The sequence below is a fragment of the Scyliorhinus torazame genome, chromosome 17 (genome assembly GCF_047496885.1).
Source record: "Scyliorhinus torazame isolate Kashiwa2021f chromosome 17, sScyTor2.1, whole genome shotgun sequence".
Classification (NCBI taxonomy): domain Eukaryota; kingdom Metazoa; phylum Chordata; class Chondrichthyes; order Carcharhiniformes; family Scyliorhinidae; genus Scyliorhinus; species Scyliorhinus torazame.
In genome coordinates this window covers 163,672,382-163,698,026 of record NC_092723.1, presented here as the reverse complement: position 1 = coordinate 163,698,026, position 25,645 = coordinate 163,672,382, and the positions used below count along the sequence as shown (strand labels likewise).

The 25,645-nt window shown below is 47.4% G+C and overlaps 2 long non-coding RNA genes across 3 annotated transcripts in view; one reads left to right on the top strand and one right to left on the bottom strand.

Annotated features, from left to right (window-relative positions):
* Positions 1–1,686: 1,686 nt before the first annotated feature.
* On the top strand, positions 1,687–18,161 carry LOC140394355 (uncharacterized). The gene is made up of 2 exons (XR_011935856.1): positions 1,687–1,717; positions 17,679–18,161. It is a non-coding gene; the product is annotated as an uncharacterized lncRNA (long non-coding RNA).
* Positions 5,983–25,645, bottom strand: part of LOC140394354 (uncharacterized) — a 45,293-nt gene continuing 25,630 nt past the window's right edge. The window contains exons 4-6 of one of the 2 annotated variants that reach the window (XR_011935855.1): positions 24,979–25,620; positions 6,546–6,763; positions 5,983–6,459 (exon numbers count right to left, since the gene is read on the bottom strand). This is a non-coding gene — a long non-coding RNA (uncharacterized lncRNA). Of the gene's footprint in view, positions 6,460–6,545; positions 6,764–24,879; positions 25,621–25,645 lie in introns of those variants that run through there. The other variant, XR_011935854.1, reaches the window with a different exon arrangement.

The window sequence follows — 25,645 nt, the reverse complement described above, 5'->3', positions numbered from 1 at the left end:
TGTGATAACCGTGGGCGCGATTTACCGGCTGCGACCCTCCGGAATCCGAATGGGACGCAGCCGGTAGATCCCGCGAAAGGCCTCTTCCGGGATTCCCGGCGGTCGTTACCCCTCGCGGGATCTAACAAGATCTCAGGAGGCGTCACAATCTGGATCCTGTCCACAACGGGCAGGGCCCAGACTTGCAGAGTTAACTCTGCTGACTCCAGATCGAACCAGTGCCTGGGATCTATCGGCCTCGCCGAGGACACCCTAACTGGACGCCATTTAGGGCTGGTCCCCTTAAACAGGGATCATGTGGAAGGACACTTGGGGGAGGGGGGTCTCCCAGGCTATCATAGACCCCCCGGGTGGTTGGTATCTTTGCAGGGTGGCACCCTGCCACTGCTGATGCTACCCAGGCAATCTGACACTACTAGCCTGGCACCCTAGCAGTGTCACCTGGGCACCCCAACAGTGCCATTCCGGTGCCAGCCTGGCACTTCCAGGGTGCCCACATGGCACTGCCAGGCTTGCAGAAGCACTGCCGGGACCCCTCTAATCCTGCCCAGAATGGGCTCTACTTCTTTTCCATTAGATTGTCCCCCCTGTCTCAGTGGATAGCTCTCTCACCTCTGAGTCATACCTGAAACCTGAGCACAGAAATCAAGGTTGGCAGTCCAGTGCAGTACTGAGGGAGTGCTGCACCATCTTTCAGCTGAGACATTAAACCAAGGTCCGCTCTGCCCTCTCAGGGGGATGGAATAGATCCCATACTATGTTAAAGAATAGCAGGGGAGATCCCCCACCCCACCCCACCCCGAGAAACAACTAGGTATCCTGGCCAGTGATAATCCATCAACCCACATCACAAAATCACACCTGGTCACTAGTACGTTGCTGCTTATGGGAGATTTCTCTGCTCAAATTGGCTACTGCGTTTTCCCGCATTGCAACATTGGGTACACCTCGAAAGATACTTCTTTTGCCACAAATGTCTTTGGGACGTCCTATGACCAGGAAAGACAGGATGCAAATGCAAGCCTTTCTTTCTTAATTTCAATCCTGGGAGGAGGTCACGTGATGAAACCTCCAAGAATAAATTCAACCAAAGACAGCTGCCCTAAAGCATAGAATCATAGCATCCTTACGGTGCAGAAGGAGGCCATTCGACCCACTGAGTCTGCACCAACCTTCCAAAAGAGCATTCTACACAAACCCACATTCCCCCCCTATCCCTGTAACCCCGCACATTGCTCATGGCCAGTCCACCTAACCTGCACATCTTTGGACTGTGGCAGTAAACCGGAGCACCCGGAGGAAACCCACGCGCACACGGGGAGAACGTGCAGACTCCACACAGACATTCATCCGAGGCCGGAATCGAACCCGGGTCCCTGGCGCTGCGAGGCGGCAGTGTTAACCACTGTGCTACCGTGCCGATAAGGTAAAGGTAAGTATAATTACAAGTATAATTATTTTGTTGTCCATCTGCCAACCGTTTAAGAAAAAGTTTTCTGCGACAAAAAATTGCCTGTCATGTGTTGTTTGTCATGATAATCAACTGCCCTCTGCCCTTGTGGGACTCTGCTGAAAACCAGTGCAAAACGAAACTGAACTCATTCTCGCAAAGTGACTGAGTTCTGACTGCCAAATGTGCCTTGGACCCTGAATTCGAGAACAGTGCAGTTGATTGAAAGGAATGCTGAACCATAACAGCAAAGAAGATGAGTAATAAGTAAGTACGTTTATTATTTCAAGAATAGTTGAAGTAAGTGAATGTTGAGAATGATAGTGGCTGCTTAGTGTGCTGGAAGAGGAGTAATATTTGTCTGGATTTGTAGCTGCATTTGGTCATTTATTTTCTGGCAAAGATGTGCAGATTGTTCATATGTACTCCTGACCCGCATTCGCTTGTGGTTGGTTAAGTCCCAGGGGCAGCCAAGTTCCATTGAATCAGACAAGCAGAGCTATTTAACAGCAGAAATAAACAACATGCCACCAACCAGTGGCTGTAAATCTAATGTCCTCCGTGTTCTGTACCCTGGAGTCAGATGGCCAACCCTGGTTCTGGAGGACTGAGAAGACCAGACATACCTGACACCAAGGCAGCACTGGATTGAAAGTGGCACCGAGGAGCCCTGGAGAAACTGAAGCAAATAGAAATTAGAGGGAAATCCAGATCTAGCACAAAGGAAGATGCTTGCGATTGTTGAAGGCCAATTATCTTAGCCCCGGGACATTGCTGCAAGTGTTCTTCAAGACAAGGTGGTAATCCTAGTGTTTAAAATGATTAATGGGGTAGAGAGAGTGACATTATATCCTCTGGTGGTGGAATCCAGGACAGGATGACAAAATATTAAAATGATGCAGGCCGTTTAGGAGGGAAATTAGAAAGTATGGTGGCCCAGGGGCACAATTGTTAGCACTGCGGCATCACAGTGCCAGGGAACCGAGTTCAATTCCGGCCTTGGGTGACTGTGTGGAGTTTGCTTATTCTCCCCGTGTCTGCGTGGGTTTCCTCCGGGTGCTCCGGTTTCCTCCCACAGTCCAAAGATGTGCATGTTCAATGTGGATGGTTTACGGGGATAGGGTGGTGCAGTGGACAGGGACAGAGTGCTCTTTCGGAGGGTCGGTGCAGACCCAATGGGCCAAAGGGCCTCCTCCTGCACTGTCAAAATTTTATGGACTCAAATCTGGAATTCCCGTCCCTAAAAGTTTGTGGATGCTGGATCAAATGGAATTTTCCAGACGGACATTGACAAAGGACCTCTAACAAATGTGGGTCAATGGAGTTCACTTACAGATTACCCTGACCAAGTTAAACTGAGGAACAGGCTTGAGTGGCTGAATGTTTCCTTCCATCTCTCTCTCTCTCATTGATTCTAGGCCCTGTTGTGTTAATGATCTGCGACAGGAAATGCTCCAATCTAAGCATTGACCATTCCTGCTCCAGTACCATCAAATTCCTAATCCACATCTTGATAATTTCCTGACTCAACTTTCCAAATCCACCTTTGGCAACTCACCTGCTTCCATCGTCCACAAACTGCAACTATCCAAAAGTCCACAGACTAGAAGAGGTCTTTGTCGCTATTACTCCTGTCCTTACAAAGCACTACTGATTCCCTCTGCATAAAGAAATGAGCTTGAATCTCTTTTCCTTATCTTTCAATCGCTCTGCTGTTCCACAAGCCTCTACCACTTCATCCACTATACCTCTATCCTCTCAACCTCCTACTGCCATCTTTTGGTCAAGGGGTGTGATCGTCTTTGGCAAGGACAGCATTTATTACCCATTCTTAATTGCTCTTGAAAAGATGGTGCTGAACCACCTTCTTGAATCACGGCAGTCCGTGTGGTGTAGGTAGGCCCATAAAGCCAAAGTAAGTAAAGACGCCATAGTCCCAGTTGGCCATTGGCTACTTTCCCCTTTAAGGTGGTGATTTAACCTGAGGATCACCACACCTCAGGGGGGCAAGGGTGACAGGGCGGGGCTTTCATGAATAACCTCAGCCGGTACGGGAATTGAACCCATGCCATTGACCTCACTTTGTGCCCCAAACCAGCTGTCCAGCCAACTGAGCTAAACTAATTCCATAAGTAGACCCACAGTGTTGTTAGGAAGGGAGTTCCAGGGCTTTGACCCAGTCACAGTGAAGGAACAGCGATATAGTTCCATGTCTGGATAGTGTGGGACTCAGAGGGAAACCTGCAGGTGGTAACGTTCCCATATGCCTGCTGCCCTTGTCTTTCTGGGCAACAGAGGTCGCGGGTTTGGAAGGTGCTGTTGAAGGAGCCTTGGGGAGATGCTACAGTGGGCCACGACCATCGCTGCTTTGAAAATGCTCCTGAAAATAGAGCAAAGAACAAGAACAAAGAAAATTACAGCACCGGAACAGGCCCTTCGGCCCTCCCAGCCTGCGCCGATCCAGATCCTTTATCTAAACCTGTCTTCTATTTTCCAAGGATCTACTTCCCTCTGTTCCCCGCCCGTTCACATATCTGTCTAGATGCATCTTAAATGATGCTATCGTGCCCGCCTGTACCACCTCCGCTGGCAAAGCGTTCCAGGCACCCATCACCCTCTGCGTAAAAAACTTTCCACGCACATCTCCCTTAAACTTTCCCCCTCTCACCTTGAAATCGTGACCCCTTGTAATTGACACCCCCACTCTTGGAAAAAGCTTGTTGCTATCCACCCTGTCCATACCTCTCATAATTGTATAGACCTCAATCAGGTCCCCCCTCAACCTCCGTCTTTCCAACGAAAACAATCCTAATCTACTCAACCTTTCTTCATAGCTAGTGTTTCATAGGTGTTTCTCTTTCCCTGTGCTTTCAGCCCATCAGTACTTTTTCCTCCAGGTCTTCAGTTATGTAAAATGCTCTTACCAAAGGTTCCCGTTCCCCCGCATGTGAGGAACGCTTTAGAAAAGCACATTTCAGGGAAACGTAGAAAGTGATGTGCAAACCAAAAATGACTCACACTTGGAAAGAATCGCTGATTGGAGTTGGAATAACAATACTTGATCTCAATTCTCTGAAACATGCTCGCTTCAAGTGTGGCTCCCTGTTGACTCACCTCCTTTAACAATGAGGGCTCAACCTTTTGATCACCAAAAAGGTTCAAAATACCTCAGAGAATCACGCCTCATTTCACACCGCTCTGACGGCGAGCGAGGTAGCTCACGTCGCCATGTCTGAGGTAGGCTTAAAAGATCGCATGGCATTATTTGGATGAAATTTAGGTAAGTTCCTCCCAGGATCCTGGTCAATATTCATTTTTTCATTCAACATCACTTTAAAAAAGCAGGTTAGCGGACCATAGTGACATTGCAATTCTGGAACTTGTTCTGCAAGGCTGGCTCCTGCACTTAAAACAACAAAGAACAAACTTCAGCAGCTGTCGAGTGCATTGGCATGTCCTGAGGTTCTGAAAGATGCTGTATAAATGCAATTTTGTTAGCCATCGTACTTGGGTTAATCGCTCATGAATGTGTGTAGCACTGACATTGTTGTGAGATTACACTCACCTCTCATTTTCAACCTGCCTTCCAAAAACCTTTAAAAGCAAAGAGAAAACTCAAAATATGACGTGGTTGTCTTAGTGACTCTTCTGTAAACATTTGGGCTCATAACTCCCACATTTACGTTGCGAATGATTCACCTTCTTCTGAAACCACGGCTGAATCATTATTGAAACACCTGCTGTGGTTTGAGGAATCGGAGGAGGGATGAAGGTCAATTCTATGATTCAGCGGAAGATGGGAGGACGGATGCTTCCTGTATTGGAGATCCAACAACCGGAGCCAAGGAAAGCACTTGGGAACATTGCCTCGATCGTGAAATTCCCCTTAGTTTAGCCATTCAAGGAGATTCCTAAAGGTGTTTGATGATATATCTCCTAAGCAGGAGTTAAGGCTCTCTCATTCAGCCTCGAACTAGGCAGCTTCAACAACGACTTATCTTTATAATGCCACCGTTAAAGTAATACAATGCTCCGACATCTGAAACTTTCTCTGCAACGAGATGACAAACTATCCAAGGGCCCCGAGGGACACAATGTTGGAGGAGTTACTGAATATGGACAGTCTGGGGAAGGGGATCTGCGGGATCATATACGACGACTATTAGAAAGGACGCTTTCCCCACTGGACAAAACAAGGGAAAAATGGGAGGAAGAGCTAGGGACGGAAATAGGATGGGGACTCTGGAGTGAAGCACTGAACAGGGCCAACTCCACTTCCTCCTGCGCAAGGCTCAGCCTCATGCAGCTAAAAGTGGTGCACTGAGTTCACCCGACCAGAACCCGAATGAGCAGGTTCTTCCCAGAGGTGGAGGATAAATGTTAACGGGGCCAATCACGCCTACATGTTTGGGCATGCCCCAGCCTTGTCAGGTCCTGGACAGCCTTCCTCGCGGCAATGTCCAAGGTTGTGGAGGTGAGGGTGGAGCCGTGCCGTGAGTGGCAGTCTTTGGGGTAATTAACCAGCCGGAACGTTTGAAAAAATCTTTATTGTCACAAGTAGGCTTACATTAACACTGCAATGAAGTTACTAAGAAAAGCCCCTAGTCGCCACATTCCGAAGCCTGTTCGGGTACATAGAGGGAGAATTCAGAATGGCCAATTCACCTAACAAGCACGTCTTTCGGGACTTGTGGGAGGAAACCGCAGCACCCGGAGGAAACCCACGCAGACACAGGGAGAATGTGCAGACTTCGCACAGACAGTGACCCATGCCGGGAATCGAACCTGGTGCTGTGAAGCAATAGTGCTAACCACTGTGCTGCCGTGCCGCCCATTCATATAGGGCTAATGTCGATGCCTTTGCTTTCCTTATCGTCCACCGGAGAATCCTGCTCGGCAGCACCACCACAGCTGCAGACTGGCTGGCAGACCTGTCGGAATTCCTCCACCTGGAGAAGATCAAATACCCCACCCGAGGATCTGAAGATGGCTTCCACAAAGTGTGAGGGCTGTAATGATATATAGAATATCGTTTGTGTATATAACATAATAACCAAACTGTATATAAACATTAGTGCCTGCATGCATAGCTTACAATTCTAGCATCCGACGACAGGTGGCGTGGTGACAGGAGACCGTCACTGGAAGAGACCCACATGGGAGACAGAACGTATTCTAGCATCCGACCACAGGTGGCGTGGCGACAGGAGACCGTCACTGGAAGAGACCCACATGCGAGAGACAGACTTGGAAAGCAGAGAGAGACACAAGCTGGACAGCAAGCACAGACTTCAGTCACAGATCGAGCAACTCCTGAGTCAACAGTAATTAATCATAGTTGTTTGTATTTAGCCGTCGTATCCACCTGTAATCTTAGTAAACATCATAGAAACTCTTCAGTGTTAGTTAAATAATAAACAGTTTTGTTCATTTACAAAGCCGCATGTTTTCTGATCACTTTAACTACAAAGACCTCGCAATCCGAGCATACAGAGAACAATACAGTGCCCATTCACCAACCTGTTACAAGACCTGTTTGAAGCCAACAACTGATAGAGCCGGGGGGGTGGGGTGCATTGGAGCCACTGGGACCACAGAAAACAGACAGAAAAGAGAGGGGGTAGATGGGGAGGTGGGGGGAGAGACTGGAGGAAACACCAAGGGGAGGCTGAAGTGGAAAAACATGTAAACTGTAACCATCTCATCTATCTTTATGTACAGTGTAAAAATGTAAACCCTTAATAAGAAAACCTTTTCAAAAATAAAGTAATAAAATGCCCCAAAGCACCTCAGAGAAGCATAATAAAAGAAAATGTGATGCCAAGCCACAAAGAGAGGTATTGGGGCAGGTGACCAAAAGCTTGGTCGAAGTGGTGGTTTTTAAGCAACATTTCACAGAAATAAGAGGGAGGTGATGGGAGAATTCTCGAGCTTAGGGCCGAGGCAGCTGAAGGTCCAGTTACCAATAAAGGGGCGATTAAAATCGTGGACGTTAAAGAAACTAAAATTAGAGAAGCACAGGTATCTCAGAGGATTCCAGGCGGCAGGAGGTTACAGGGATAGAGAAGGGTGAGGCCAAAGAGTTAATTGAAATCTTCAGCTAAATGGGGTGAGAGAGTGCCTCCAAGACATGTCAAGGATGTCATGTTGGTTGGCTGAGCTAACTGGATTGGTTTGATCTTTATTCAGACTGCACTGCTCTGTAACTAGTGTCCCTGGTTTCAACATTACTAGTCTATGTGTCATAACCACCATGAGGACCATGGGGAAGCCAAGATTGATCTTCCTGTGGGACCCGTGGAGTACGAACTTCCCAGATAGGGGGTGGAAGCCACCTTCCTGAGGCTCATTATGTACTGATATAAAAGCCGGCCCAAAGCAGGGCCGAGACATCAAGGATTGGACTGGGGGCGAGATGCTGCTTTACGCAGAACTTTGTACATAGTTTAAATAAATTAATGTTCAAGTTTCGCCTGCTTCGTGAAGTTACTAAACTACTGAATCCTGCAACGAGCAGACAAGTTGGAATGTGAAGGCAGCATTTCGAGTCACTAAACTATTGTAATGCTTTACTTGCAGGCTACCCTCTATGCAATCTTCCAGTAAATGTAATTACAGACCTATGCTTCCAGCTGCTAATGCATTGTGTCAAACTGAATTAGCAGTGATGGTAATTACTTTTTTTAACATTTTAAAATGCAATATTATCTATTGCTTTGATTGAACACTCATTGAACCTGCATTATATCTGCTTTATATCTCTAATACTTTAATGTTGGATGACTGATGACCATTTCATAGTTAAAACAAACACACCTTGTACTTTCTGCAGTGTTCAAATGTGTGTAGAAATCTCTTAAAGACTCATCCCCTTCATAGAGTGCACAAGAACAGCTCAGAAATATATGGTCCATGGGGGTATTTCTGCTCCATGCAAGTTTCCAGCCACCCTCATCTCACATTATCGACATATCCCAGCAACATAGGGCTTAGAAGCAGCCTGCTTTACCTTTCAATAAAATCACGGCTGATCTATCTCTGTCTCCCGAGCATTGCCCCTAAGTGCATCAGTGCTATTTGCCTGTGCCACTCGCGATAGTGGATTCCACATTCTCACCATAGGTCTGGGTGAAGAAATTTCTCCTGTTGGTAATATTCCGTACAAAGCACGCGGGACAGGGTTGCTGATAGTATCCGTGTGGACCGAGGAGTATGCGCTCCCCTGTTAACCATGGGGCGGGGACTGTTGTATATAAGGTCGGGCTGGCTGGAACAGGCCTCCAGAGAGAAAGGGCCGGTGAAGCCTAACCGGGCCTTCTGTGTGAAAATACGTTTCTGTTGTGAATAAACCAGTACTTTATTGTTACTCGACTGACTCTGTTGTCTTTGCTCAAAAAATTATCTCATATTTATGGCCTCAATTTTCAGAAGTGGAAACATTTCCTCTACATTTACTCAGCAAAGTCCCCCCCTTAATTTTAAGGACTTCAATTAGGCCATCCTCAAGACTTCCCTTATCAAGAGAAGAAAGAAGAGTGTCAGTCCGCTGAACCTTTCCTGATAGGAACAACCTCTCCATTCTAATCATCTTGAAAAAATGTTTTACCCCTTCCCCAGAGCTCTCTGGCGTGATGTTTTAATTGGTGGACATGGATGGATGGGGAAGGATATAGGGGGCGGAGTGAGAGATGGGAAGAAGCAAATGGGGGGATGGGAGCGGGTGGAGGAGTGGAAATGGGGACAGAAGGGGGCTGGGACTATACAGCAAATGTAATTTTGGTCTGTATTTGTTAGCACTTGAAATCAAGGGCATAATGTAATCAAAATTCCTTCTCAAAATTGCAGATGTGAATTATATCATCATTAATGGTAATTAATCCCTGCAGCTGTGTGACTCATATTTAGCAGAGAATGTGGAATAGTGGAACTGAGTGGCAGATATTAAGCAATTGCTTGAAGCCTGACTTATAATGTACATGTTTACCAATCTCATCCTGCACCTCCCCCACTCTCCAAAAATGCACAAGGCGCCCATCCCCAGTAATTGACTTAATCAGTGTTTTATTCAGAATGCTAATCCATCACAACTATGGTTAATTACATATGGAAAATGTGAACTTAATGAGTGAGTAATACATTGTATAGAGCCATGGAGCGCTACATGTGCCGAGTGTGATATGGAAATGGCAAAACTGCCATTTCCCTCAAAGATGACAACAGCATCAACTTGCCCAATGAGCATGTGTTCAGCATGGTTCAGTGTCCCAAAGAACTTTGCAGTCAGGGATTGGAGTCAAGGAAGAATGAAAGAGGAGTTAAGGAGAGTGAGCTAAGATGCTGTCAAAGAGGTAAGCTGCAAGCAGGCTTTTGAAGATGGAGAGATCTGCAGGAAGGTAGAGGCACAATTCTATTCTTCTTTCACCCAACTAAATTGGCAAGATGGCTTGTAGCCATCTGGGATGGCCACATCCCGATTACAAAATGGACACTTGCAAAGAATGCAGGGAAAATTGGACAATACCGAAAAAGCAAGCAGGTGCAAGGTCTGTCTGTTGATTAGAGCTGTAGCTCTCAGACAGGACCGGTACTGCAGAACCATCTACATGCGAATGAGCCATCCCTGGGAACAAAAGGCAACATTTAGGTAAACAATGCTAAGACAGACACCCCTGCGCCAGAGGAGACTAAAACAAAGCAGACCAATGGCCACCTAGGACACGCCCAGCAATCAGGGAACCCACCCCTCTATTGGAGGAAAATCGATAAGAACGATTGGTAAACGGCCCAATTAATTGGGGCCAAGGCCCGCCCAAAAGTGCGCAAAGCCCTTTCGAGTATAAAAAGGACTCCCCAAGACAGGATCGCTCTCTTGGCCTTGGTTCTCAGCAAGGAGAGACCCGCCAAAGCTGCTCCCGACCAAGTAAGTTCCAAGTCAACGCACGCTACGAGATAGACGCTCCTAGTTGCTACCCTGTAAACAGCTCAACCCAGCAGCCTCAGAACCGAGCAACGGCCATTGTTCCTCTGACTGATTGGGCACCCGAAGCTAAGTATAGGCTTTTAGTAATAGTGATAGTTTAGGTTGTAGAGTTATATGCATGAGTAGATTTGACTGTGTGTAAATAAATGAGCATTGCTTTTGAACTTACTGACTGGTGTATCGAGTCTTTGATCAGTATTGGGTTTTGAACCTTGTGGCGGTATTGAAAGATACCTGGCGACTCCTGAGCAAATGTAATTAAACAGAACCAAATTAAGAGACAACAGCAAGTTAGCAACATTTACTGGTGACATCTGACGGGCCTCGACTTAGAAGTGGCCTAACTACTCCGAGAGAACCCAAATTTGAATTCAGAATCCAATTGGAAACAGAAAAACCACAAGTGTAAGAACAATACTGATCAAGCCTCCGAGATTCGGAAGTGTGTTAATGCATGCGTACTAACAGGGATATAAGGTAAACCTGAGAGATTTTGTTGCGTAAAACTGTTGGGAGTTTTGTAGGTCGGAAATTAGCGTAAACCATACCCGTGTTTACATCACTACTTTATCACCCCCTGTTCCAAATACAGTAGAAGACCTAGATAGAGAAAATGGCAATGAACGCAATGGAATGCCTTATGAACCCCCAGGAATTCGAGGTCGCAGCGACCAGTAGAGTAGGAGACTGTCCCGTTTGGGAAGATGAGATCAGGAAATATCTCAAAGGGAAAGGATGGCCCCTTTGGAGTGAATTCTGTGCCAATGATGAAACAGATCCCGGGAGTATAGGACATACTTGGTGGGAAAACCTGTCAGAGATTCACGAGAAGAGCTTGGGGAAAGCTCGCAAGCTGATGGCAATCGTGTCCTGTTTGGCACAATTGCGAGGCACAGAGGAGGTCGTTAGGACGCTCCGTAGAGAGGTAGAGGAGAGAGACAGAAGTAGTTAGGTAGACGTGAGCGAAGTAGAGAAGGAGAATAGAGATTTGAAAGAGCAGTTAGCAGCAAGGGACAGAGAGGTGGATGATGCCAAGAGTGCACACCAGTCTTGTCTCGCGCATTTGAGTAGATTCCAAACGCAATACGATAAGGCTTACCAGGACACGCAACGTGCGGTCTTGGTAAGACAAGAGACCGAGCAACAAGTTGAGAAATTGCTGAAACAGTGCAATGATTTGAAAGCAGCCCTACGAGCACTCCATACTTCCACGACAGAACAAAGGCAGAGCTCCATAGACCACGCAAAGTGCCGGAAGCAAATTGCAGAATTGCAATCTCTGCTTTCCATTCAAAATGGGTTTCAAAGCACATTTGGACCACAATTAGATCAGGAAAACGGCCCCGATTGGCAGGAATTGAACGAGACTGCCCATAGGTACGTACATGGGACATGTACGCAAGAAAACCCCCAGAAAAGGAAAGCGCCCCAACCCCCAACGAACAGGCAGAACACACCCCCATGAATCCTGTGACCACACACCACAGGGCCGCAGGAGAAGGAGAAGCAGATTTCCTTTATACAACCACGTTAACCGTGACCCAATTACGGGACGCATGTGGAGAAATTACATCGTTCCTTCCCACATCAGACCCCCACCAATTTTTCGCGAAAGTCAAACTACAGGCTACCATCCACGGCCTGGACGAGAAGGAGCAAGTGAAGCTCACAGTTTTAAGCCTCGACCCTTCAGCCGTGGCAGCCCTTCCCGACCCACAGAATGTAGGAGGAGGCACACTCCAAGAGATGCACACAGCGATCCTTGATGCGATCGGCTACAACAGAGGAGACCTCGTAGATGGCCTAAATAAGTGTAGGTAAAAGAAGACAGAGCACCCCACAGCATTTGCTGGACGCTTGTGGATACACTTCACAGCAGCTTTCGGAGAGTTAGCCCGCGCCCATTTGTCCCCAGATAATATGGCCAAATGGACTTGAATCCTAGTCTCTCACGCGACAGACGCAGGACAGAAACCTTGCGCAAATTATGACCCCTCAGATGAGACCCACAACGAGAAATGGGTTTTGAAAAGGTTGTCCCGCGCTTGGGCGCAATCAGTCCAAAGCAAAACCGCATTTATAAAACCCGATGAAGAGCAGGCAGATATGAATCCAGTTAAAGCGCACCAGAACCCCGCATGGGTAAATGAGGGCCCAAAGCTCAAGAATGTTACAATTGTGGACAGTTAGGACACTTTGCACGAGAGTGCAACGCGCCCCAAAGGCAGAAGAGAAACCAACAGACAGGCACCCTAAACAGGAATAGGGCAAAGCCGATCCATAACGTTAGCGCCCGTTCAGAGAATGCAGACACGAACGGCACCAACTGACGGTGTTCGGGCTCCTCAACTTGGGTCTGCGACACCCTTTGGGACAAGTCCGGTAGACCGGTAGTAGCAGGCAAAGTCCGGGGACAACCCGTAGAATTTCTTTGGGGCACAGGAGGGTCCCGCACCACACTCAATTCCTCCATGATGTTCCAGCGAGACACGTGGCCCACAACAGACACCATCACACTCAGCGGCTTTACAGGCCATTTACAACAGGGACACATCACAGCCCCTGTAGCAATGCAAATAGGGAACATCACAACTCAGCACCCCGTAGTTTTGGTTGATCTGCTCCAGACAGCAGAACATATCCTTGGGATCGATTTCATGAGCTTCCATAATCTTTCTTTTGACCCAGTTAACAAGTGTGTTTGGAAAATGGCAAAGGCAGCACGAGCCCCCACCACGCTCACAGTAGGAGAGTATATAAACAGGATTAGCTCAGTAGGAGACTTCTGGTTCAACCCACGAGCCATTAGTGCAGACAAACAGGTTAGGGCAGTCCTGCAGGAACATAAAGCAGCATTTGCACAGCACAAGCACGACTGTGGAAAACTGGCTGGCTTTGTGAACATTACAGGTCCCGACCCTAAACCCCAGAAGCAGTACAGATTTCCCCATGAAACAGAGGGAGAAATCTCCAAAGTAATAGAGAGTTTGTTGGATCAAGGCGTACTTAGATCAGTAGCCTCCACAAACAACGCACCGATTTGGCCCGTCAGGAAACGGATGGATCATGGCGACTGACCATTGATTACCAGGAACTGAACAAAGTGACCCCAGCAGTAGCCCCCACCGTAGCCACGAGTCCCGAGACCATGCTCAAACAGGGACTCCAGTCACAATTTTTTTCGGTTTTGGACATTAGTAACGGCTTTTGGTCCATTCCATTGGCTAAAGCGGCCAGTACAAATTTGCCTTCACATTCTAGGGACAACAATACACGTGGACGTGCCTTCCACAAGGCTTCCACAACTCCTCTTCCATTTTCCACCGACAGCTGGCAAATGGATTAGCAACATTTTCCCGCCCCGATTATCTGGTCCAGTATGTAGACGACTTGTTACTACAGACAGACACAAAGGGAGAGCACATTTTGCTTCTCGCCAAACTCCTAGGACTCCGAAAAGAAATTGGTTGTAAAGTCAACCCCAAGAAGGCCGGTCATTTTAGGGCTGGTTGGCTACTGCCAAAACCATATTGACGGTTTTGCCACTAAAGCAGCGCCCCTTTCCGAACTTCTCAAGAAGCAGGCATCTTGGGAATGGCTTCCACAGCATACGGATGCCGTGGATGCTTTAAAAAGAGCACTCAGCACAGCCCCGCACTACAGGTCCCAGATCCACTTTCCCCGTATGTTCTCGAAGTAGCAAGCACCGACCGAACCCTTTCGGCTGTGCTCCTCCAGGAACACCATGACCAATTACGCCCCATAGCATACGCCTCACGCATGTTAGACCCTGTAGAGCAAGGATTATCTGCCTGTGAAAGGCACCTGCTTGCAGTTTTTTGGGCAGTACAATACTTTGCCTACATTACAGAACTCAACCCCATCACCATCCTCAAAGAACACACCCCAACACAGCTACTGTTAGGCGGCTGACTTAAAGATGGCAGTCAGCAAATCCACGCAGCCCGTTGGACCCTTCTTTTACGGGGACGGGACATTACAGTAAAAAGAACCAAGACCCACACCTTCCTTGCCGATAATTTGCAGTATGCAGGCACCCCTCATGAGTGTGAGATCATCACCACTAAACAGAACACAGGCCCATTTATTCCCAAAACACCCCCCAGGAAAACAGGCAGTACACCCTAGAGACCCCAGCCCACAGACATGTGCGCACCCCTAAGGATTTATGTGGGATGGCTCCTCCACAGTGTTAAATGGAAAGAGAATTACTGGTTGCGGTATTTCCGTAGAGGACGCGCAGGGACGCATCCTAGATGAGATTGCATTAAAGTTGTCAGGACACTTAGGCTTGCAGGCAGCAGAACTGGCAGCGATCGCTTACATTATAGACCACCCCGACTCGTTCCCGACCCCAGCAGATATCTATTCGGACAGCTTGTATGTATGCAACAGTTTGACGGAATTCCTACCCCTGTGGGAAATGAGAGGATTTGTTTCCGCGGACGGTAAACCCCTACCCTCAGCCCCATTACGCCGCCATATCTTAGAGACAGCGAAGGATAGGAAATATGGAATAATTAAGGTTCGCAGTCATCACCGTTCTTCCCCCCTGGTAACGTTAAAGCAGACGCCCTAGCGAAGGCAGGCTCCAGGCATGGTTATTTTTGGAACCCCCCGAAAGCACCCCAGTACACGCAGTTCAGGTCTCACAGACCAATATTCAGGATCTATCGAAGGCACAGAAAGAGGACGAGAAACTCAGGGAAGTTTTAAAAGGAACCTTCCCAGCCCCATACGACAAGTTTAAAAACGCAATCACCACACACGACGGTATGATTTTAAAGGATGGCGTTTATATAGTTCCCAGCCAGGACAGGAACCAGATCATTTGTCAGTTCCATGACAATCATGGATACCAAGGTATTGAACTCACCCTAGCCCACCTCAGACTGCTCTGCTGGTGGCCTGATTTAAAAACCGATGTCACACACTACGTCGAGAATTGTTTAATCTGTGCCCAGAACAATCCGGACAGATATGCGAAAAAGGCTCAACTTAGTCATACCCGCCCCGCTAATGGACCCTGGACAAATCTCCAGATAGACTAGAGAGGACCCCTACCCCCGTGCAGAAATGGTTATAAGTATGTGTTGGTGGTCATAAACACCTTCACAAAATGGGTGGAAGCTTTTCCATCGTCAACTAATACGGCCAAGACAACAGTTAAAATACTAACACAGCACATCTTTACAAGATGGGGACTCCCACGCAGTATAGAATCCGATCAAGGCTCCCATTTCACAGGACGTGTAATGAAAAACGTCCTCACGATTTTCGGCATTCAACAAAAGTTTCATATTGCATACCTCCAGTCAAGTGGTATTGTCGAGAGGATGAAAAGGACATTAAAAGCCACCCTCAGGAAAATGGTTCAACAGAATAACAGCACCTGGGATTCAGTTCTCCCATTTGCTTTAATGTTTATAAGAAACACGGTATCCACATCCACAGGATACACCCACCACACCCTCATGATCGGACACTCCATGAAAGGGCCGTGAAATACCCAGAACTGGATTTGGCCAGCCCCGCAGTTACAGCCCTCACGCATGAAAATGCAGTTCAACAATTGTTAGAGAACACAAAAGCAGCCCAACTCGCAGCAGCTGTGAGACTTGGAACCAGGAAGAAACAGAGTAAGGCTTGTTTCGACAAATCAGTATACGTCACTGAGTTTACAGTAGGGCAGCAAGTGATGCTTTCCCTATACAACCCCAGCTCATTCCTTTCCCCTAAATTTTCCGGACCGTACTCCATTTCGGACAAAGTCAGCCCCTCGGTATACAAGATTACATATCCCAATGGTAAGTCTGCGTGGTTTCATATAAACCAGCTCAAGGCTTATGGCTCGCAGAATAACCACACACACCACATCCTGTTCGCAGCAGCAGATGATCACACACCACCCACAGATGACGTATTCCTACCCTCCCCCACCCAGTCCAGCCCGCCCTCAGACACGACTTCAACTCCACCCCAGAGGCACGACTCCGCCTCTCCCTTCCTTCAACCAGCAGCGACAGCGACAGTGATAGCGATCACGATGATGATAGCCACAGCACACCACGTTATGACTATACCCCTGTACCAGGCCCCACTCCCAGCGAATCCGAGCATGATTCCACTGACCCCTTTGAGATTACATATATCAAAGCCCCTGACCCAGACCCACCGCCCAACGATTACGGATTGAAACCTAGTAGCTCCAACCTCGACACACGATTCTGGCACTGAGACAATTCGTTCAGGCTCATCCGGAATGATGAGATGGATCCCAATTCGCCCCAAGCAACTTTAGCACGGTTACTACAGACAAGCGTTTGGCAACCGGGAGAAGATGATGACATAGAGTCTGACTCCCACCAAACAAATCCCTTTGTGACCCTGTTCGCTATTGAGCAGTGAAGTATCCAGATGATGGCGAAAAAGGAACCGATGGAGAAATACGGTGTCCTTTCTGATGGAACCTGCACCATGTTTGTTGTATGTTTGTTCTTTAGTGTTAATGTTAAGTGTTGTTCGTAAACTCGAAAGTTTTTCACGGCCCCACGTCACCACTCCTTTGACGCCTAATGCCTGTTAGAGGAACAGGTTTGTCCCCAGACAACAGTTCAGAGGAACTAGTTTGTCAACAGAAACCAGTTTAATGGAACAAGTTTGTCCCCAGACAACCGTTCAGAGGAACTAGTTTGTCGACAGACACTACTCATAGCTACTCTCCTGATTCGATCATGAGAGGCAGCCCCACGACAACCACATTCTTACCCGTTCTTGCTGGTTGCTCAGGCAGTGGCGAAACGGCACTGGTCCCCGCCCTGCCTGAGGAGCCCCCTCTGGTCAGCTACGCTCGGGTAGAGCACAAACGGCATTGATCACCGTCCTACCCGGGGATTCCACCCATTTCTTACCCGTCGTGGCCCATACGCACCCCATTTTCACACTTTCAGTTCGGAATTCTTTTGTTTGGTTTTGGCAACCCATAGGTTGCTTCCGTATGCTATTTACATCCTAAAACACTAGGATGGTAGATTGCACAGGCTGCGAGACAGCTCGCACTATGTCAGTATTTTTCGCGGATGTCTTGTCCCAAATATTTGGTTTAAAAAAAAAATGAGGGAGTCACAGATGGTGACCAATTATAAAGGGAAATTGGCAACAAAGGACAGACAGGCAGACATACGAGATCTTAAGCAAGATAATAAGATATTATGTTTGTGTTCACAGAATTCCAGAACCTCAGGAATCCCAGAGGAAGACAAAGAAGAAGACAGAAAGACGAAAAGATAAAGACGACCTCCATCTTTTTCACCTGGGTCTTAGCGGGATCCCTTCAGTTGCACGTGGACGCTACCCCCCTGACCCCTACCACACAAGCCATGAATGATTCCCACCCCCGCAATACACAGAACCCCGAGACAGCGAGTCCCGCGACATCTAACAATACCCCGACCTGGTGTGATAAGTCTATCACCTGGTACTCACTATCGTATGTAGTAGAAGCCCTCTTAGTACTGGCGATACTTTGCAGTGTCGTGCAGACACTTAGAGTCAGGAAATGGTGAAAGAGAGCCTACCGCTCTCGCACCCGGGTATACAGGATTAGGTTCCCTATTTTCGGATTTCACCAAACCCCCGAACCCCTTGACATGAATTAAAGTGCATCCGTTTTTCTTTATGTATTCGGTTAAATAAAGAAATGTAAACCTCTGTGCCTGACCGCCAGGCCAGAGAAATTTGTGTGCTGCTATTTTGTACAGTTTAAGATGTTATAGATTATTTTTGGGATTGTTTGAGTGAGGATAGTTTATTGGGGATAGTTAGAGGTTACAGTTTTTTTTATTTTTCTGTAATGCATGCATTAATGTCATAGCGCCCCGTAGAGTTTTATAATAATGTATGTATTTAAAATGATTTAGGTAAAATTGTGTTTCATAGAATAGGGCAGATTATGGGTGCCCCGTTTGGTCAGAGGACGAAGACGATGCAGTAATGTGATCCTTCACGCTTCGCGTTGAGGATCATAGGGAGGGTGTGTAGCCATCTGGGATGGCCACGTCCCGATTACAAAATGGACACTTGCAAAGAATGCAGGGAAAATTGGACAATACCGAAAAAGCAAGCAGGTGCAAGGTCTGTCTGTTGATTAGAGCTGCAGCTCTCAGACAGGACCGGTACTGCAGAACCATCTACATACTAATGAGCCATCCCCGGGAACAAAAGGCAACATTTAGGTAAACAATGCTAAGACAGACACCCCAACGCCAGAGGATACTAAAACAAAGCAGACCAACGGCCACCTAGGACACGCCCAGCAACCAGGGAACCCACCCCTCTATTGGAGGAAAATCGATAAGAACGATTGGGAAACGGCCCAATTCATTGGGGCCAAGTTCAAGGCCCGTCCAAAAGCGCGCGAACCCCTTTTGAGTATAAAGAGGACTCCCCAAGAGAGAATCGCTCTCTTGGCCTTGGCTCTCAGCGAGGAGAGACCCGCCAAAGCTGCTCCAGACCAAGTAAGTTCCAAGTCAACGCACGCAACGAGATAGACGCTCCTAGTTGCTACCCTGTAAACAGCGCAACCCAGCAGCCTCAGAACCGAGCAACGGCCATGGTTCCTCTGACTGAGTGGGCGCCTGAAGCTAAGTATAGGCTTTTAGTAATAGTGATAGTTTAGGTTGTAGAGTTATATGCATGAGTAGATTTGACTGTGTGTAAATAAATGAGATTTGCTTGTGAACTTACTGACTGGTGTATCGAGTCTTTGATCAGTATTCGGTTTTGAACCTTGTGGCGGTATTGAAAGACACCTGGCGACTCTTGAGCAAACGTAATTAAACAGAGCCAAATTAAGAGACAACAACAAGTTAGCAACAGGCTCATGATCTCACACTTGTACCATTCACTCCTGGACCAACAATGCTTCAATTTAAAAATTCTGGGCCTAGATTCTCCACTCCCTTATGCCAAAATCACGTTCAGTGACGGGGCGGAGAATCCATTTGGCACCAAAGCCGGGAGCGGCGCCAGTTTTTGAATTCCCCTCCCCCTGAAAAGCGGTGTGCTCTAGGAGTACGCCGCGTCAGTTATCCACCATCTCAGGGCACTGCCTGAGGCCCACCCCGCGATGCTGCCTCCCCGACCAGCCGATTTCCCATCGGCGTGGGTTACGTGTGCTCACACTGTATGGGAAGCTCGCTTGGCGGCTGCGGACGCAGTCCAGGGCCGCCACAGTTGGGGGAGCGCTGATCGGTGGGCAGGAGGTCCTCATTCGGGGCTAGGGGCAAGGTGGGCGGGCGGTCCAGGGGCGCGCGAGCGGATGATGGGGGGCACTACTTTGGCGATCCAGGTCCGCGGGCTGAGTCCGCCATTGCCCTGCGCATGCGCGGCGTCTGAACGGGAAGTGCTGGGGGCCGTATCGGCAGCTAGAGCTGCGAGCTCTATGCTGCCTCCCTGCTAGCCCCCAGCAAAACGGGGAATCGGTGGCCTTTTGACGCCAGTTTTCCTGGCGTAAAAGATCACCGTTTTCACACCGGCGTGGGGCTTATTTATTTTCAAATCCCTCCATGGTTTCAGACCTCTGTAACCTTCTTCAGCCTCAAAACCCTTTAAGATTTCTGTGTTCCCCCAATTCTGGCTTGTCCTGCATTCCAGGTTTTAATTGCTCCGCCATTGCACGTGCCGAGGTCCCACCCTTAAGAGTTCTGCCCCTAAACCTCTCCATACCTCTTTATCTCTTTCCTCCTTTAGGGCGCTGCTTAAACGCTATCGTTATAATAACACTTTTGGTCACTTGTCCTAATATCTCCTCATATGGCTTTCTGTTAAATTCTACTCAATAATTAACATTCCTGACATGCGTCCTGGGACACTTTCCGATGTTAAAGGTGCTATAGAAATGCACATTGCTCTTGTTGTCTTCAGACTGACTGCCTATTTGATTTTGAGAAATCCCCGCGCCCCAAAAGCTAAATCAGAACACCTATGTGATCTTACAAGCAACATTATCCAACTCTGAGTGATTGTGTTCCTTGCCAATTCACTGGTCCCAGCAGCTGAAGAACAATCAAGATCTACGCAGTCTTCAATCACCCTCTTCCTCTCTCGATTCCATTTGGCCTTTCAGTCTGCCTCACACCAAGGTATTCCTCAAAGGTATTAAATGACACACCATTCATTGCTCTGCATGGTCACCTATTCCATTTAATCGCAAGTCTGTTGAGAAGGGGAAAGATCCTTCTAATCTTGAGCCTTGCTGACATGCTATGAATTCAGGTCTCACAGTCCATGTTAAATAATCGGTTTACACCTTCATCGTTCTTGTCCTTAGAATGCGGTGATTGACTGAACTGAAAACAGAAATGATACTTAGGTATGCATGTAAGAAGCAGGAGCTGGCTTCCTTGATGTGTACTGGCTTTATTTTCCCCATTATGTCTCTCGAGGCATATTTTTCACACCGGTAAAAGGATTTTGACACCGACTGTTACCATATGTCACATAATGTGGATTAGATGCGACAACAAGTGCATTTTTAGTTCTGCTTCTAGTCTGTTTATATCGTATTCCCAGGGAACTGGACTATTATTGACATAAGCAAATGACGTTGATGCAACTCACAAAAAAATGACTTCTCTTATTACACCAGAGCCTGCCCCTACTGCCTATCTATCTCTCTCACCTCCTTCAACAGGTTTCAACTCCCTCAGGGCCCTGTGTCCCAACAAACTTGGCTTCTTGTCCGTTATGTTCTTATATCTGATGTAAACACACCAATTATATGGCAAGGATAGTCTTACCTTCTTTATTAGAAGATAAGACTAGGTAATGAGTGGGATTCTCCGTTGCCCCACGCCAAAATCGTAATCGGCCGAGAATCAATTCCGACGCCAGAATTGGGGCCGCCGCCGGTTTGATGGCAGTTTGTGACTCTCCACCCCCTCCAAACCGGCGCCATCGTGCCTCGCGCCGCGCGCAGTCGCAAGGCCATTGGTGCTTCATCAGCCGGCCCACCTGCGATGCTCCGCCCCCGATGGGCCGAGTTCCCGACGGCGCGAGACACGTGTCGTATGAGCCGGTGTGCCAGCCGTGGACTGTGTCCAGCGCCGCCACACTCGGCCGGGATCAGGGCCGCTGGACGGGGAGGCGTCTGCTAGGGGTTGGGGGTAGCCAGGGGGTGGGCTGTGAGGTCATGGTTTGCAGATTAGGTTGTTGTACGGCGCGACCGCTGCAGGTCATCAGCAGTGCGCATGCGCAGACCGGGACCCGGCCATTCTCCGGCCGTTTTCGCCGCGATCCGCGGGCGTTTCAAAACAAAAACGATAAAAAGCAAGAACAAATCAAAAACCAAAGAGAGAGAAAAAGATACACGTGATAGAAGCAGGACGTGAGAAAGGACCAGAGTCACAATCAGATGACGAACCGTTGTTGAACGTAATGGGCATTGCGGGTTTTACAAACTATTACTAGGTCACTCCTTTACTGGACTGAGAGCTGGTGAAAATGGAAACGGACACAGGAGCAGCAGTTTCATTGGTACCATAAATTGTTTCTGAAGAGAAACCATGACATATCGTCTTCAAACTCTCAAATATAATACTAAAAACCTATGCTGGGGAAGTGGTCCCATTGAGGGGCCCTATCAATGTAAATGTGCAGCAAAACGGACAGACTGCAGACTTATCCTGCACATCGTCAAAGGTAACTATCCAGCCAGAATGGGGAGAACCTAGCTGGTGGGAATCGAGCTAAACTGGGCCGAGGTGAATCTCATGTCGGACTTCGAAGCAGGGCCATTGAAGATTTTAAAGAACCATGCCATTGTCTTAATGGACAGCTGAAGCTGGAGAGATCTCAGTCAAGCTAAGGATTAAGGACGGAAGCCAAGCAAGATGCTTAAAGGCTAGGTCAGTGCTGTATGCCATCAGGTCTAAGATCGAGGCAGAATTAAAGAAGGTGGTCAAGACGGAGGGTGGGGGGGGGGGGGGGGTGTTCTTGAACCCATTAATGTAAGTAATTGGGCCATGCTGATAGTACCCGTGATGAAGAAAGATGGTTCGGCACGCATATGTGCCGATTTTAAAGTCACTATCAACCCGGTTACTGTACCCTCTGACATTAGTTGATGATTCCTGGGTTGGCTGGAGGCCAGCATTTCACTAAAGCTGACCTTCGTCAAACCTATCTCCAGATAAATTGGATCCTGACTCACAACACTATTTGACAATTTACTAACAGATTATCAGCCAATGACAGCGATACTTGAGCCGCACACCGGAATTCCATCTCTAGCAGCCAGCCGGATGCAGAGAAGGACATTGCTGTTGTCAGCACGCGCATATACAATAAAATATTGTCAATCAAATCTCCATGGGAACACTGATGGACTGTCTGGATTACCTTTACCGAACGAGTCATCAATGAATAGTTTGAGTGATAACATTTTCTATTTCGAAGATGTCAATAACACTCCTGCTATTGTCAAGTTAAGAAGTGCACAAGGAATAATCCACCACTGTCAGATGTTGTGGACATGGTATTTCATGGCAAGACTGTGGGACTAAAGCTGGGGTTGAAGGCACACGTTACCCAAAGATCTATCCGTACAGACTGGTTGGCACGGCTGGGGAATGAGGGTCGTCATTCCGCCATTGTTATGAAACGTGTCATGAAGGCCATTGTGGGATAGTCAAGGTGAAGGAGATAGTCAGAAGCTATTTTTAGTGGTCAGGGCTCGATCGCGAAATCAAAGTGAAGGTGGGCTTGTGTTCGGCTTGTGTAAAGGTTGGAAACCTGACGTTATTAGTGCCATTGCACCCATGGAATGGCCAGAAGGACCATGGAAAAGAGTCCATGTAGACAGTGTTTGATCTGCGAAGCCATGTAAGACGAGAGAGATTGTTGAGAGGAAACAACAAAGTCAGGTTTTGCGACATGAGAACAGGGCTAAACTCCATGTTTTTTGGAAAGGTCAGGAAGTATTGACAAGGAACTATACCACCAGTGAGAAGTGGACACTTGCTATTGTCTTAGCACAGACAGGACTGGTCTCCTACACCATTCAAACCCGGGACGATGTAGTGTGGAGGAGACATTGGATTGGGTTGGATTTGTTTATTGTCATGTGGACCAAGGTACAGTCAAAAGTATTTTTCTGCGAGCAGCTCAACAGATCATTAAGCACATGAAATGAAAAGGAAATAAAAGAAAATACATAATAGGGCAACACAAGGTATACAATGTAACTACATAACACCGGCATCGGGTGACGCATACAGGGTGTAGTGTTAATGAGGTCAGTCCATAAGAGGGTGGTTTAGGAGTCTGGTAACTGCGGGGAAGAAGCTGTTTTTGAGTCTGTTCGTGCGTGTTCTCAGACTTCTGTATCTCCTGCCCGATGGAAGAAGTTGGAAGAATGAGTAAGACGGGTGGGAGGGATCTTTGATTATGCTGCTCGCTTTCCCCAGGCAGCGGGAGGTGTAGATGGAGCCAATGGATGGGAGGCAGGTTTGAGTGATGGACTGGGCTGTGTTGACCACTCTCTGAAGTTTCTTGCGGTCTTGGGCCGAGCAGTTGCCATACCAGGCTGTGATGCAGCCAGATAGGATGCTTTCTATGGTGCATCTGTAAAAGTTGGTAAGGGTTAATGTGGACATGCCGAATTTCCTTAGTTTCCTGAGGAAGTATAGGCGCTGTTGTGCTTTCTTAGTGGTAGCGTCAACGTGGGCGGACCAGGACAGATTTTTGGAGATGTGCATCCCTAGGAATTTGAAACTGCTAACTGCTAAGGAATTTGATACTGATTAACTTTTAGCAACCAGAACTAGTTTGCCAGAGACAGAGTCAACTGAGAGTCCGTAACAAACTGTGTCAAGTGAAGATCTAGACATTCCTGAGAACCTGACAATACCGGAAACAACCGTAGAAGACAGTACCAAATTGAGGACATGTCAACTCTGAGTCCCCCTCCGAACACCACATCGACTCCGGTTGACACAACTACAGCCAAAGTCCAAATGTAACCTAAAACACCAGAGGTTGCAGTCAACACGAATAAGCAGATGCCTGAGGTTCACCGACACAGAAATCAACAAATCCAAAATGTCTAACATATTGACTGTTGTGTTTAATAATTGTTGATATTGTAAATTGTGATTGTTAATGTGTTTCAGTGCAGGAACCTGTAATGTAAAGGGGGAGGAAAGCGATGTGTATTCAAGTTTGTTCCTAGTTGGAACAAGGTCACTTTAAGAGTCCGATCACAAGACATATTGATGGCATCACTGAAGGTTTGAACGTGCAAACGGGCAGTCTGTCCTGACAGCCTGTAGAGTAAACACCTTTCCAATAAAGCTCCTGTTTGTTTGTACCTTCATGGTCTGCAAACCTATCCTTTAAAAATACCACAAATAGTTTTTATTGCCCTTAAACCAGTCCAAGTAAAATATGTATTTTAAATGTGCCAACTTTCTCACACACACACAAATTGATTACAGAAAGGGGCAGATAGATTCAGTAATTTACAGACCCATAAAATGAAAGAGATATACGAATCTTGAAGGTTGGTGATCTGGGTGGTTTTTAAGACTGAATTTGGTGATCCTCCTGTTTTCGGTATTGAGGTGGTTTGAATTTACCAATGGACGATTTATCTGTTCTTCTGAAGACAATAGGGGTTGATTGAGTTATTTTTTAAAATCTCTGTGTGTGGCACCTGGATGGTCAAAATCAGCAGATTGTGTTCAAAAATGTGCTAGCCGGTTGGAGAGAGAGGATTTTGTTCCTTCAGCATCCCAGTTGCCTAGTTCTGCAGAGTAAGCAGGTGCTTAAAACATACAAAGGGTTAGCTTACCACCAACTTCCCAGTGATCCGAATAAGGCCGTGACTACTGTATTCCAATTGTAACTCAATTAGATCATGCCTGGGAATTCCTCACTCAGCCAGGGTCCAATGATGTGTCTTCATCCAGTTGAGAACCCATGTGATTGTCTGGAAACTTTGATAGTGAATGACCCCTTTTCATCATCGATAAAGACTATTGTTCTTGGTGCGGCTTTTCAGAGGGGCTGTCTCCATTTCAATGTTTTTGGGGGAATGTAGAAGGTATAGCGATGCAAATGTGCAGCCATCTCTGACGAGGAGCCCAGGTCCCTGGATTGTGGCTTTAGTCTTTAAAAAAACAATCAATTAGGAG